We start from the raw sequence: 11921 nt of genomic DNA on the forward strand, positions 1-11921 counted from the left end.
GGTCAGTCCAAAAAGCTAAGCTTTAGTCTCCTTTGTGTTCAAGACATTTCCTCAGCACCCGCTATGTGTCAGGCATTGTGTAGCTCCCTGTGTTAGAGACGATTTAAGCCTGAGCTCAATCCAGTAGACTTCAAGTAACAATGACAGTACAAGTGGGTTCCTTGCACAAGCGGCACAAGTAGGGGCTGCAAGGGAAGGGGCGTAACTTCTGACACTTGTTTCTGGCACTTTCATCTTGGGGTGTCAGATTCTCATAGGTAAGGCTGTTAAAACTAAAATTTGAGAGGGCAATGAAGAACGATTTTGCTGGGTGAAAAGTGTGGAAAGGGCAGTACAAGCAGAAAGAATAGCTTGAGCAAGGCTGGAATCACCAAAGTGTGAAGCTACCTTGAACCAGTAAGGCAAGTCAGGGGAGCTGACATCTAAGCAATGGAGAAACTTCAGATACCTTAAAGCCCAAGCATGAAGGGTGTTAACACTGTGCTTCTGTGGAGTATGCACTTAACTCTGCAAGCAATGGAGACTTCATGGCTTTTAAAATAACATTTATTTCTTGAAAGCTAACATGTGCATAATAGGAAACCAAAAAACACAATAAGCAAAAAACAGAGTAATCCATAATCACAAGCAGTTTACAGTTTGATGTGTCCTCCTAGGTCTCATTTGTGTATCTACATAACTAAGCATCCATTTTTATGTAATTAAGATCATACAATTAGGCATCATGCTTTTTCATACATCATGAATATTTACCATTCCAGAGTCCCAAAACTATGAATATTTTGATAACCAATACACTACACCAACTCAATCTGGAAGGAAAAGTGTAATCCTTTCTTGGCAACAAAAATTTCATAAAAATAAGAAATGGCAACAGGCCTCTAGATAAAGATATTGGCAGTTATGATTAAAGTACTATATTCCCTTAATGCAATTAAAAATGAGACATAAAGCAACAGAGTACATGAAGTATAATGCTTCTAAGAGGGTTCATTACCCAACCTATACTATTAAAATATTAGCAAGGAGGTATGTTTCCCTTGAATTGCTTAACAATGTATTCTTATAGTACAGCCCAAAGAGATGCACACAAATCAACGGTTATCATCCAAATATGGACACATCTGCATACACCCCTCCCTTTAATACTCTTTCTGCCCCCCTGCTGCCAACCTAACAAGTTCTCACATACATTTCTCAGAGACAGTTTAAGTTCCATGTCCAAGATGCTGCTTTTTTATCAGTTACATCAAAGATATTTACAAATTGGTTAATTCACTAGCTCTACTTTTTATCATACGTTGTCGCCTCATAACATCTAAAAAGCTTAGATGTTGCAAAGTAAAGAATGAACCTTGTCCACAATACACATAGGTACTTTACAAAAATGCACACACATAGACCTATGGTTATAACCTAAAACTGTTTTCTAGATTTGGAGGTATCAGCCAAGAGCCCTTCCCTTCACCCTTCCTCTTACCCTCCTCCAGCATTTCAGCGACTAAGTACAGGACTACATTTAGCTCCAAGAGGTGGATTAACAGACACTCCCAGAAGATATAGCCCTTCCTAAAAAACAACAAAAGGGCATTTATAAAGGGATTATTTTACTATCTCTACTTTAATATACTTCAGGCATTAGGATGTGTTTATTCTTTAATATACAGCAATATTAACTAAAACACAGACAGAACATTAGACAATCTCAACTTGTCTAAAGACTCATGGGCACAGAACCCTTCTCTCTGCACTTCCTTCCCTGCCCCCCCCCCCAAGTGAACAGTCAGCATACTCTCCAAGACTCAGGTTTAACAATTCCATTCCCCAAATACAACCATTCCTATGGATTAACAGGAAAAAAATACTTAAAGGCGTTACCTTAACTCTACTTTTAACTTATGTTGTGCACTTTTAAACATCTAGAGAGAACAAGTATTTTAGATAAGGATTTAAGTTTGTCTGCTATACATACACATAGTAGCAAACAAAGGCTATAAAGGCTATAATCTCAGTGTCGTCTAAACAGGACACTCTGGCCTAGAACCCTTCCCCTTCTCATGTCTATCAACCCAGCGGGCAAGTGTAATAAGCATCTGTAATGCTCAGAGGGGATGTTAACAATTTCAAATCTTCAGAACAGCCTTTCCTATGAATTTGAACACAAAGTATGCACAATGTATTTGTTTACTAACTCTACTTCTGTCATATACTGGAAACCTCTTTAACATCTAGGAAGACTAGATGTAAGTTGGGACGTTTGTCCTTTATGTACACTATATACACAGCTAAGTAAAACAAAATGCAGACGTACGTATGGGACAATGGTTAATCTTGCCTAACTACAAACGTACTGGTATAAAGCCCTTTGCACTTCTTCCTCCTCAAACCAGCACAAATAAAATAACGTGTACTGCTCAGAGAGGTGATCATTTGATCATTCCATTTCTAAAAGACAGTATTTTATATGAATTTTAACAAAAGGATATCTACAAAATGTTATTTCACTACCTCTACTTTTAACATACTTTGTGCACTTCTAAACATCTAGAAAGACTAGATGTTTCAAATAAGGACTTGAGTTTGTCCACTATATACACAGTAGTGTTGAATAAACTACACACATGTAACAATGGTTTTATCTTAAAGTGTCTTCTCTGTAGGAACATTCTAGTCTAGAACCCTTCATTTCTCCCAACTCCTTCCATCACTCATCCAACAATGGGCTAGTACAGGCACATGTGTCACTTAGATGCAATTTAGAACTTCATTTTCAAAAGTCCTTTTCAGAAGACAGCCTTTCGATGAATTTTAACACAAAGTGTACAAAATGTGTTAGTTTACTAACTCTACTTTTGTCATACATTGTCAACCTCTTTAATATCTAGAGACTAGATATTATAAAATTGGGACCCATTTGTCCAGTATATACATAATATATACAGCAAAGTTAAATGCAATGCATGTAACAAATAAAGCAATAGGTAAGTTCAAAATTTCTAGTACACACTAGCAAAACATCTTTTGCAATCTTCCCTTCCACCTCCCTCAAGCCAGTGAACAAGCAGAGTATGCTGTTCAGAGAGGTTTAACAATTCCACTTCCAAAGACAGTATTTCCCAAGTTTTTAAAAGCTATGTGCAAGAAGCACTATTCTACTAATACTACTTTTTAAATACATCAAGAACTTCTAAATATCTAGAAAGACTAGATATTTCATATAAGAACTTATATCCACTATGTACACAGCACTGTTAAATAAAATTGCACACACCTAACAATGGTTATAAGCTGAGGTATTTTCTAAATATGACCATTTTGGCCTGAACCAGTTCCTCCCTCACTTCCTTCTCTCCACCACCATGCAGTGGACAAGTACAGGCATGTGTAATGCTTACAGGTAGCTGAACAAATTCACACCCAAAAGTCATTTACAGAAGATGAGCTTTCCTATGAATTTCAACACAAAGCGTACAAAATGTGCTAATTTTACTACTTTTCATACACTGACAACCTCTTTAACATCTAGAGACTAGATGTTGCAAAATTAGGACTCATATGTCCATTATATACACTATTTACACAGCAAAACAAAATGCACATAACATACAAAAAATGATTTTATCTGTAAAAGTCCAGGTACAAACTAGCATATTACCTTTTGCAATTCTTTCCCTCCCTCCCACCACCTCTGAACCACTGAACAAGTATAGACAATAATATACTGCTCACAGAGGTGGTTTAACTATTCCATTCCCAAAAGACAGAATTTCTTATAAATTTTAGCAAAAAGATATTTACAAAGCGATATTTTACTACCTCTACATTTAACATACGTCGGGCACTTCTAAACATCTAGATGGACTAGATGTTTCAAATAAGGACTTAATTTGTCCACTATATACAGAGCAGTCCTGAATAAACTGCACACATGTAATAGTTATAATCTGCAAGTGTCTTTGAAACATGAGCATTATAGCCTAAGACCAACCCCCTTCCCTCCCTCTCTCCTCCACCAACTCAGAGGACTATAATGCTCAAATTTTCAGAAGACAGTCTTTCCTAGAAATTTTATCACAAAATGTACAAAAATGTATTAGTTTACTAACTATTTTTGTCATACACTGGCAACCTCTTTAACATCTAGAAAGACTAGATGTTGTAAATTAGGACTCATTTGTCCATTATATACACTATATACACAGCAAAGTGAAACAAAATGCATGAATATAAAAAGGACAATGGTTAACCTTGTGTCACTATTAACACACTGGCACAGAGCTCTTTGCACTTCCTTCTCCTTCCCCCTACCTTGAACCAGTGCACAAACGCAGTGTGTACTGTTCAAAGAGGTGGTGTGGCCAATCCCCCACAAAATAAACAATATTTCATATGAATTTTAACAAAAAGATATTTACAAAATGTTTTTACTACCTCTACTTTTAATATGTATCAGGCACTTCAGAACATCTAGGAAGACTAGATATTTCAAAAAAGTACTTAGCATTGTCAACTATATATACAGTAGTGAGGAATAAAATGCAGACACAAGACAATGGTTATCATATGGAAGTGTCTTCTAAGTATGACCAGTCTGGCATGGAACCTTCTTTTCCTCCTCTTCACGCACGGTTTTCCACTCCATGTCCTCTAACTCACTGAACAAACGTGGACCTGTGTCGCTCCTGATGTCGCTTCTAGAGGAGGTCAAACAATTCCATTTCAAAAAAGTCATTTCCTGAAGACATTTCTATGATTTTTAAAAAAAACAAATAGGCATTTACAAGACATGTGATTTTCTAACTCTACTTTATCATACGTCGGCAACCTCTTTACATCTAGTAGGTCTAGATGTGGCAAAAGTTTTCTTTTGAAAGGTTGAGGGGAAAGTTGAGAGCAGCTTTTTCATATTATATACACAGGCCTTCTATAAACGGCCGGCAGATCTTCCCAAAGGGTGGTGGCACTTCCGATTAGCCAAACGTGGTACTTTATTCTACCATTTCTATCTTCCGAGATCAAGGTCTTGGTAGAACGACGACCAACCGCCCGATGGCCCACTAACCGTTCCACCCGTGGTGGACGAGGGTTCCGCTCACCTTCCGGGCCCGTTAAGGCCTTTGTCCGTCGTTGACCAGACGAGGTGAGGTCTCGTCCGCCTGGGACTGAGCGGTCACCCCAGGTCCCGGATCTGCGCAGCCCCAAGGCCTAAGGCTGGCCAAGCTGGTGTCCATGGAGAACCGCCTTCTTGGGCCCTCGAGGATCTAACGGCCCTCCGCAGCGTTCCAGTGGCCGCCATTCTTCTCGCCCTGCCACGCCCGACGCCCAAAGGCGCCACGTCCTCGGCAGCTTGGCGGAGGCTTCGCCTAAGCTCTGCAGCGTTCAGCCAAGAGACCGCGCGGTCGGCGAGGTCCGGGCTCCAAGGGGCCGCCGCCATTAGGTCTCGGAGGTGGGGGTTGGGGAGAGGGTCGCTGCTGCTTCAAGGGCTGAACCCCGCCCGTGGGCGGCCGCAGCGAGGGCTCTGGGGCTCTGCAGGACACAGCTCGCAGCCTGTCCCCGGGCCCCCCAGCTCACCCTCCGGCCTGAGGCCGGAGGGCCTGGAGGGCCCCGGGAGAGAAAGCCGCAGTCTCTTTCTCACCGCGCTCTGCCGGAACTGACTTGGCAGTTCTCTTCGCTAGTCAGAGAGGAGGGGTACCGGAAGTGCCCTCGCGCTGGGACCCGCGAGCCAAGGTTCCGGGACTGAAACGTTCCGGCGGGAGGAAGGACGAAGGAGGTGTCGCGTGAGATCAGGACAGCCTCCTGGCTTGCCCTTCGAAACGGTAATTTTTCAGAATTCCCTGAGCATGCGTATTTCTCCACTCCCTCACACCCACACTGTTGGACTAGGAGGCTGTTTACAATCTTTCATTCGTTCGCGTATTTACCAGCTATTTACTGAGCACCTACTATGTACCTCACAAGCACTGGGGAAGGCAGCAGTGAAGGAAAACAAACGAACCCCCCCACCCCGCACGATAATTTATACCCTATTGAAATTTACATTATAGTAGGGAAAACAGACAATCCTTAAAATGCATAAAAGTGAAAGTGCTACAGAAAAAAAAAGTGAGCGTGGGATGTTTTAGATGGTGGCCAGGTGACTTTTGAGCAGACATCTGCAGGTGAGGGAATGAGCCATCCAAAGGGATGTCAGATGGAAGAGCCCTTCTGGCAGAGGGAGCAGCCAGTGCACAGGCCCTTAAGCAAAAGCGTTGGCGCTGGCCTGATGCAGGAACAGCAAAGAGGCTGGAGCTGAGTGAGCAGACAAGCGTGTAGAAGTTAAAGCAGTTACATAATGTGAAAGACGAAAAAGGGAATTTGGTGTTTTTTTTTCTGAGTGAAATGGGAGCCGTTGGAGGGCTATGGCCTGTGGCATGGAGGATAGCTGAGTGGGGTCAGAGGTAGCAGCAGGGAGACCAGCTAGTAGACCATTGCAGTCAACGGGATGAAATGGTATAATGGCTTCTACCAGGATGATGGCAGCAAAGATGACAAGAAGTGGTCAAATTCAGGATAAATATAAGATCCAGCCTGCAGGATTTGTTGACAGACCAGATGTGAAGTGGGAAAGAGAGGAATCAGGGATGTCTCCAAGGCTTTTGGCCTGAGCAGTTGATGGCAGGAATTGCCATTAAGTGAGATGGGAAAAACTGTGGGAGGATGGGGTTCTGGGGGGGAATATCAGGGGTTCCGTTTTGGACATGGTAAGTTTGAAATGCCTATTTGACATTCAAGTGAATATGTCAAGTCAACGGTTGGATTTATGAGTCTGGCATTCAGGAGAAAGTGTGAGCTCTCCCTTTGGGAGAATCATCAGCATATAGATATCTTTAAAGCTATGAGGCTGCTTGAAAGAACCAAGGGAGTACACAGAGAGAGACAGAGACGTCTGAGGCCTGACCCTGGGGTACTCTGCTGTGTAGAGATCAGGCTGATGAGAAGGAACCAGCAAAGGAGACTGCAGAGTGAACAGAGAGGTAGGAGAACAACCACAAGAATGTAATGTCCTGGAAGTAAATGAAGAAAGTGTTTCAGGGAGAAGTATTTCATCAACAGTGTCAAACATTGCTGATAGGTCACGTGGGAATAAAATGGTTGAGAATTATACTGCTAGCTTTTATAATTAATGCCGTGAGGAATATTCTTGTGGATCTTGAAACTTGGTGGAGGCTTCTGATTTCCTTTGGATTACAATTCTAGAAATGTAAAGAAAGATCAAAGGGTTGGTTCAGGTTTAAGACTCTTGATGCAGACCCAGCCAGGATTCCCAGGAGGAAAATCCTACAGTCAGAAAGACCCCTCTGCTAGAAAGCGGAAAGGAGGTGAGAAGGCCAGGGGCTCTGGGCAACGGGGCTCTAGTCCACAATGAAATGACAAGGCCTATGCCATGAAAGTGGTTACAGGAGTAGAACACAGGTGAGGTGAGCAGTTCTAGCTTTGCAAAGGAAGAAGCCACTGGGCTCAGTACCTGGAGAGAAATGGGATGAGGGGAAAGAGAAGTCATGGATCATTCCAGGGTTTCAAACAAGGGCTGGCTGGCTAGGTAGGTGGTCGGCACAATAACCAAGGCAAGGAGAAGGAGTCTCAATGTGGAGTTCCTGGTTCCCTTTCCGATCTCCCTCCCTTCTAAGCAGCCAACAGGCTTATATCCCTGGAGCCAAGAGATGATGATGATGACAAACAGGTACACATCCTGTGTTCTACTTGGTATCTCTACAGGAATGTTCTGTCTTAAACTCCTCTTGCACAAAACCGAACTCCTGATATCTCCCTGGAGCCTGCTGTTCTCCAAGTCAGTAAATGGTAGTATCATCTACCCAGTCCCCAAATAAATGACTAAGCATCTTCATTGATTCCACTCTTTCTCTCATTCCAAATCACCTAACCATCACAAGTTTTATCTTCCTCCTAAATATACTTGATACAGCGAGTTTCCTGTGCTGTCCGATATAATAGCCACTAGCTACAAGAAGCCATTTTTTAAAAAAATTGAAGTATAGTTGATTTACAATGTTGTGTTTGTTTCAGATACACAGCAAAGTGATTCAGTTATATATGTACATAAGTTTTTTTCAGATTATTTTTCACTATTAGGTTATTTCAGGATACTGACTATTGTTGTGTTATACAGTAAATCCTTGCTGCTTATCTATTTTATGTATAGTAGTTTGTATCTGCTAATCCCACATTCTTAATTTATCCCTCCCCACTTTCCCATTTGGTAACCATAGGTTTGTTTTCTATGTCTGTGAGTCTGTTTCTGTTTTGTATATAGATTCACTTGTATTATTTTTTAGATTCCACATGTAAGTGATATCATACAATATTTATCTTTGTCTGACTTACTTCACTTAGTATGATATTCTACTAAACTACTACCTCATTGTAGTTTTAATTTGCATTTCTCTAATAATTAGCAATATTGAGAATCTTTTCATGTGCCTTTTGGCTGTCTGTATGTTGTCTTTGGAGAAAAGTCTGTTTAGGTCTTCTGCCCATTTTTTGATTGGATTGTTTATTTTTTTGTTATGAAGCTGTGTGAGCTGTTTGTATATTTTAGAAATTAGTCCCTTGTCAGTCTCATCATTTGCAAATATTTTCTCCCATTCCGTAGGTTGTCTTTTTGTTTTGTTTATAGTTTCCTTTGCTGTGCAAAAGCTTTTAAGTTTAATTAGGTCCCATTTGCTTATTTTTGCTTTTATTTCCATTACTCTACAATATGGATTGAAAAAAATATTGCTGAAATTTATATCAAAGAGTATTTTGCTTATGTTTTCCTCTAGGAGTTTGAGTATCTGGTGTTACATTAGGTCTTTAATCCATCTTGAGTTTATTTTTGTATATGATGTTAGAGAATGCTCTAATTTTATTCTTTTACATGTAGTTGTCCAGTTTTCCCAGCGCCACTTATTGAAGAGACTGTCTTTTCTCCATTGTGTAGTCCTACCTCTTTTGTCATAGATTAACTACTCATAAGTACATGGGTTTATTTCTGGGCAAATGAACATTTTAAAAATAGTTATATAGTTTTTGTTATTTTTGATTTTGGAGGAGGCTTATTGATACTACAAAAGTCCTAACTTTCACATAGCCAGACTGTAGTAGGCTCAATAATGGCCACCCAAAGATATAGAGACCTAATCCCTGGAACCTTTTTGAGAAGAAGATCTTTGTAGATGTGATTAAGTCCAGGATGTTGACGTAAGAAGATAATCCAAGATTATCCAAGTGGGCACTGAATCCCATCACAAATACCCTTATGAGAGAGAAGCAGACAGACACACAGAAAACAGGAGGAGACAGTGTGACCACAGAGGCAGAGATCAGAGTGATGTGGCCACAAAGCAAGGACTGCAGGCGCCGCAAACTGGAAGAGCTGAGGATGGATTCTTCCTTACAGACTTTGGAGAAAACATAGACCTCTCAACACCTTGATTTCATCCCAGTAAAACTAATGTTGAACTTCTGGCATCTAGAACTATAAGAAGATATATTTCTGTTTTAAGCTTTCAGCTTTGTGGTAATTTGCTACATCAGGCACAGGAAACAAATACACAGATCTACATGCTTTCAAAGTTTATGCTCCAAACCACTAGTATATAAAAAAAACTCTTCTCTTTTTAAAAAAATTAACCTATTATTTTAAAATAACTTTATATTTACAGAAAATAAATGTAAATCTTTGATTTACAGAGTACGGAGATTTCGCATAGCACAGAGACTTCCCATGTACTCCTCCTCCAGTTTCCCATATAGCTTGCATCTTACATGACTATGGTGCATTTGTCACAACTAAGAAACCATCCTCAGTACTTTCCTGTTAACTGTACTCTACACTTTATTTGGATTTCACTAGCTTTTCCACTAACATCCATTTTCTGTCCCAGGGTCCCATCCAAGATACTACGTTACATTTAGTCATCATGTTCCGTTAGTCTCCTCTGTGCTAGGGCAGTTTCTTAGACTTTCCTTGTTTTTCACGACCTTGACAGCTTTGAGGATTACTGGTTAGGTATTTTGTAGAATCTCTCTCAATTTAAGTTTGTCTGTTTTTCTCATGGTTAGATTGGAGTCATGGGTTTCAGTGAAGGATACCATAAAGGGGAAGTGTCCTTTCCATTTCATGATGTCAGGGGTACATGTGATCAATACGACTTTATCACCTTGAGTACCTGGCCATGGTAGTGTTTGCCAAGTTTCTCTCCCATGAAGTTACTTGCTTTTCCTCTCTTTCTACTCATTGAAAGCAAGTCACCAACTATAGCCCACACTCAAGGGGTGAATTAAGCGCCACATCTTGGAGGGAATAAATTATTTGGAATTCTTCTGTTAGGAAGATTTGTCTCTTCTCCCCCATTTTTTAAAATTTATTCAATCATTTATTCATGTCAGTATGTACTCACAGATATTTTAGTTTATATTTTGGTCTATGATCTGGTACTGTATTATTTCTTTTGTTGTTCAAATTGTTCCAGTTTTGATTACTGGGAGCTCTTTCAAGATGTTTTTTGTGTCCTTTTGACACCCATAGTTTTGCATCTTGGTTACACTAAGATGATTTCAAGTGGAACTCAGATGAACATTTTTTAAAGAGTTGTATATTTACTTTAATAGATGGTAGGAAAACATAATCTGCAGTCAAATTGGTGACTTCACAAATACCACTTAGGACAAGACTAATGTAGTGATGTGATGAATGAGCCAATTCACAGAGGCAGTAAGTGAAAACTGGTATGGATGGTACATAGGTATGGAGGAAGTTGTTAAGCTTATTAGAGAATGATTCAAGCTTGAGAAACTCTGTGCTAAAGCAGAATCAAGTCCCAAATTCAGGCAATGATGAGAACGATGAGGATTATGAGCAGCCTCTCTGGGGACCGCCCCCACACCCCGCAACAATCCAATCCCAGGGCTGTGCTGTCAACCAGACCTGCCTCAGTGCAGATGCATGCTGATGTTGATAAGGGTGGAACTGCGCGTGCCCAGGCCCGGGAGGGATGCTGCACAGCATCTGTTTCCCAAATGAGCTGCGTGGGTGGCTTGCAGCTCAGCACCATTCCCGCTAATGAGCTTGGAGCCTTTGGCCTAACAAACACGTTCCATGTCACAGGCCTGACATGTGATGTTTCCCAAGGAGAAGTGCCAGGAAAGCTTGTTTTTTTTACTTTTTTTCCTTGTTTCATCCTTGATCTGAGACAGGCAGAAAGACGTGGCAGAGTCAGCGGTCATATCTGGTACACCCCTGGCTCAGGGTCTTGTCTGGGGTCTCCAGGCCAGTCCTCCAGCCCCACTGAGGATGCTCAGCACTGAATTGGAGCATTTAGCTTGCCCCACCCTGCACGATCCTGAGCCCTAACCCAGGCTCTGAATCTGTCTCCTGGTTGAGCAGCCATACCCCAGAATCTCCGGCCTGATCTGAAATAGAAAGCCCTTCAAGAAAGAAGCCTTTTAATTTCCCTGCTTCTAATGTGAGCTGTGGGTGGCTGCAGGCTGGTGTGTGCTCAGGCCTCTAGACCCTCTATTGTGCCTTCTCAGGGAGCTCTGGAGTCACATGACCTGGGTTAGAATCATATCCTTCCTGAGAGCTAGGTAAGTTGCACAGCCTCTCATCTATAAAAGGAAGAAAATAATGATACTTGCTTCACAAAATCCCTGTGCAAATTAAATGAGACAATATACATAAAGTGTTTAGCACAGTGGCTGGCCCATGCTCAATAAATTCATCCATTTGTTTAACAATTACTGGTGTCTGCTATATGCTAGGCATAGTACTGGGTGCCAGGGAAACAGGTGAAAACAAGAAAGAAAAAAATAAACTGGCAAATTAATAAATAAGGTAAAGTATATAAAGCCAAATCCTGTGTACAGTGCCTTGCACATAGGAA

The 11921-nt window shown here is 41.1% G+C and overlaps 1 long non-coding RNA gene across 1 annotated transcript; it reads right to left on the reverse strand.

The window, feature by feature from the left end:
- Positions 1-528: 528 nt before the first annotated feature.
- On the reverse strand, positions 529-5695 carry LOC106730107. The gene is made up of 2 exons (XR_001366537.2): positions 5097-5695; positions 529-4747 (listed from the first exon to the last, which is right to left on the reverse strand). It is a non-coding gene; the product is annotated as an uncharacterized LOC106730107 (long non-coding RNA).
- Positions 5696-11921: the final 6226 nt, after the last annotated feature.

This window comes from Camelus ferus, chromosome 19 (assembly GCF_009834535.1).
Source record: "Camelus ferus isolate YT-003-E chromosome 19, BCGSAC_Cfer_1.0, whole genome shotgun sequence".
Taxonomy (NCBI): domain Eukaryota; kingdom Metazoa; phylum Chordata; class Mammalia; order Artiodactyla; family Camelidae; genus Camelus; species Camelus ferus.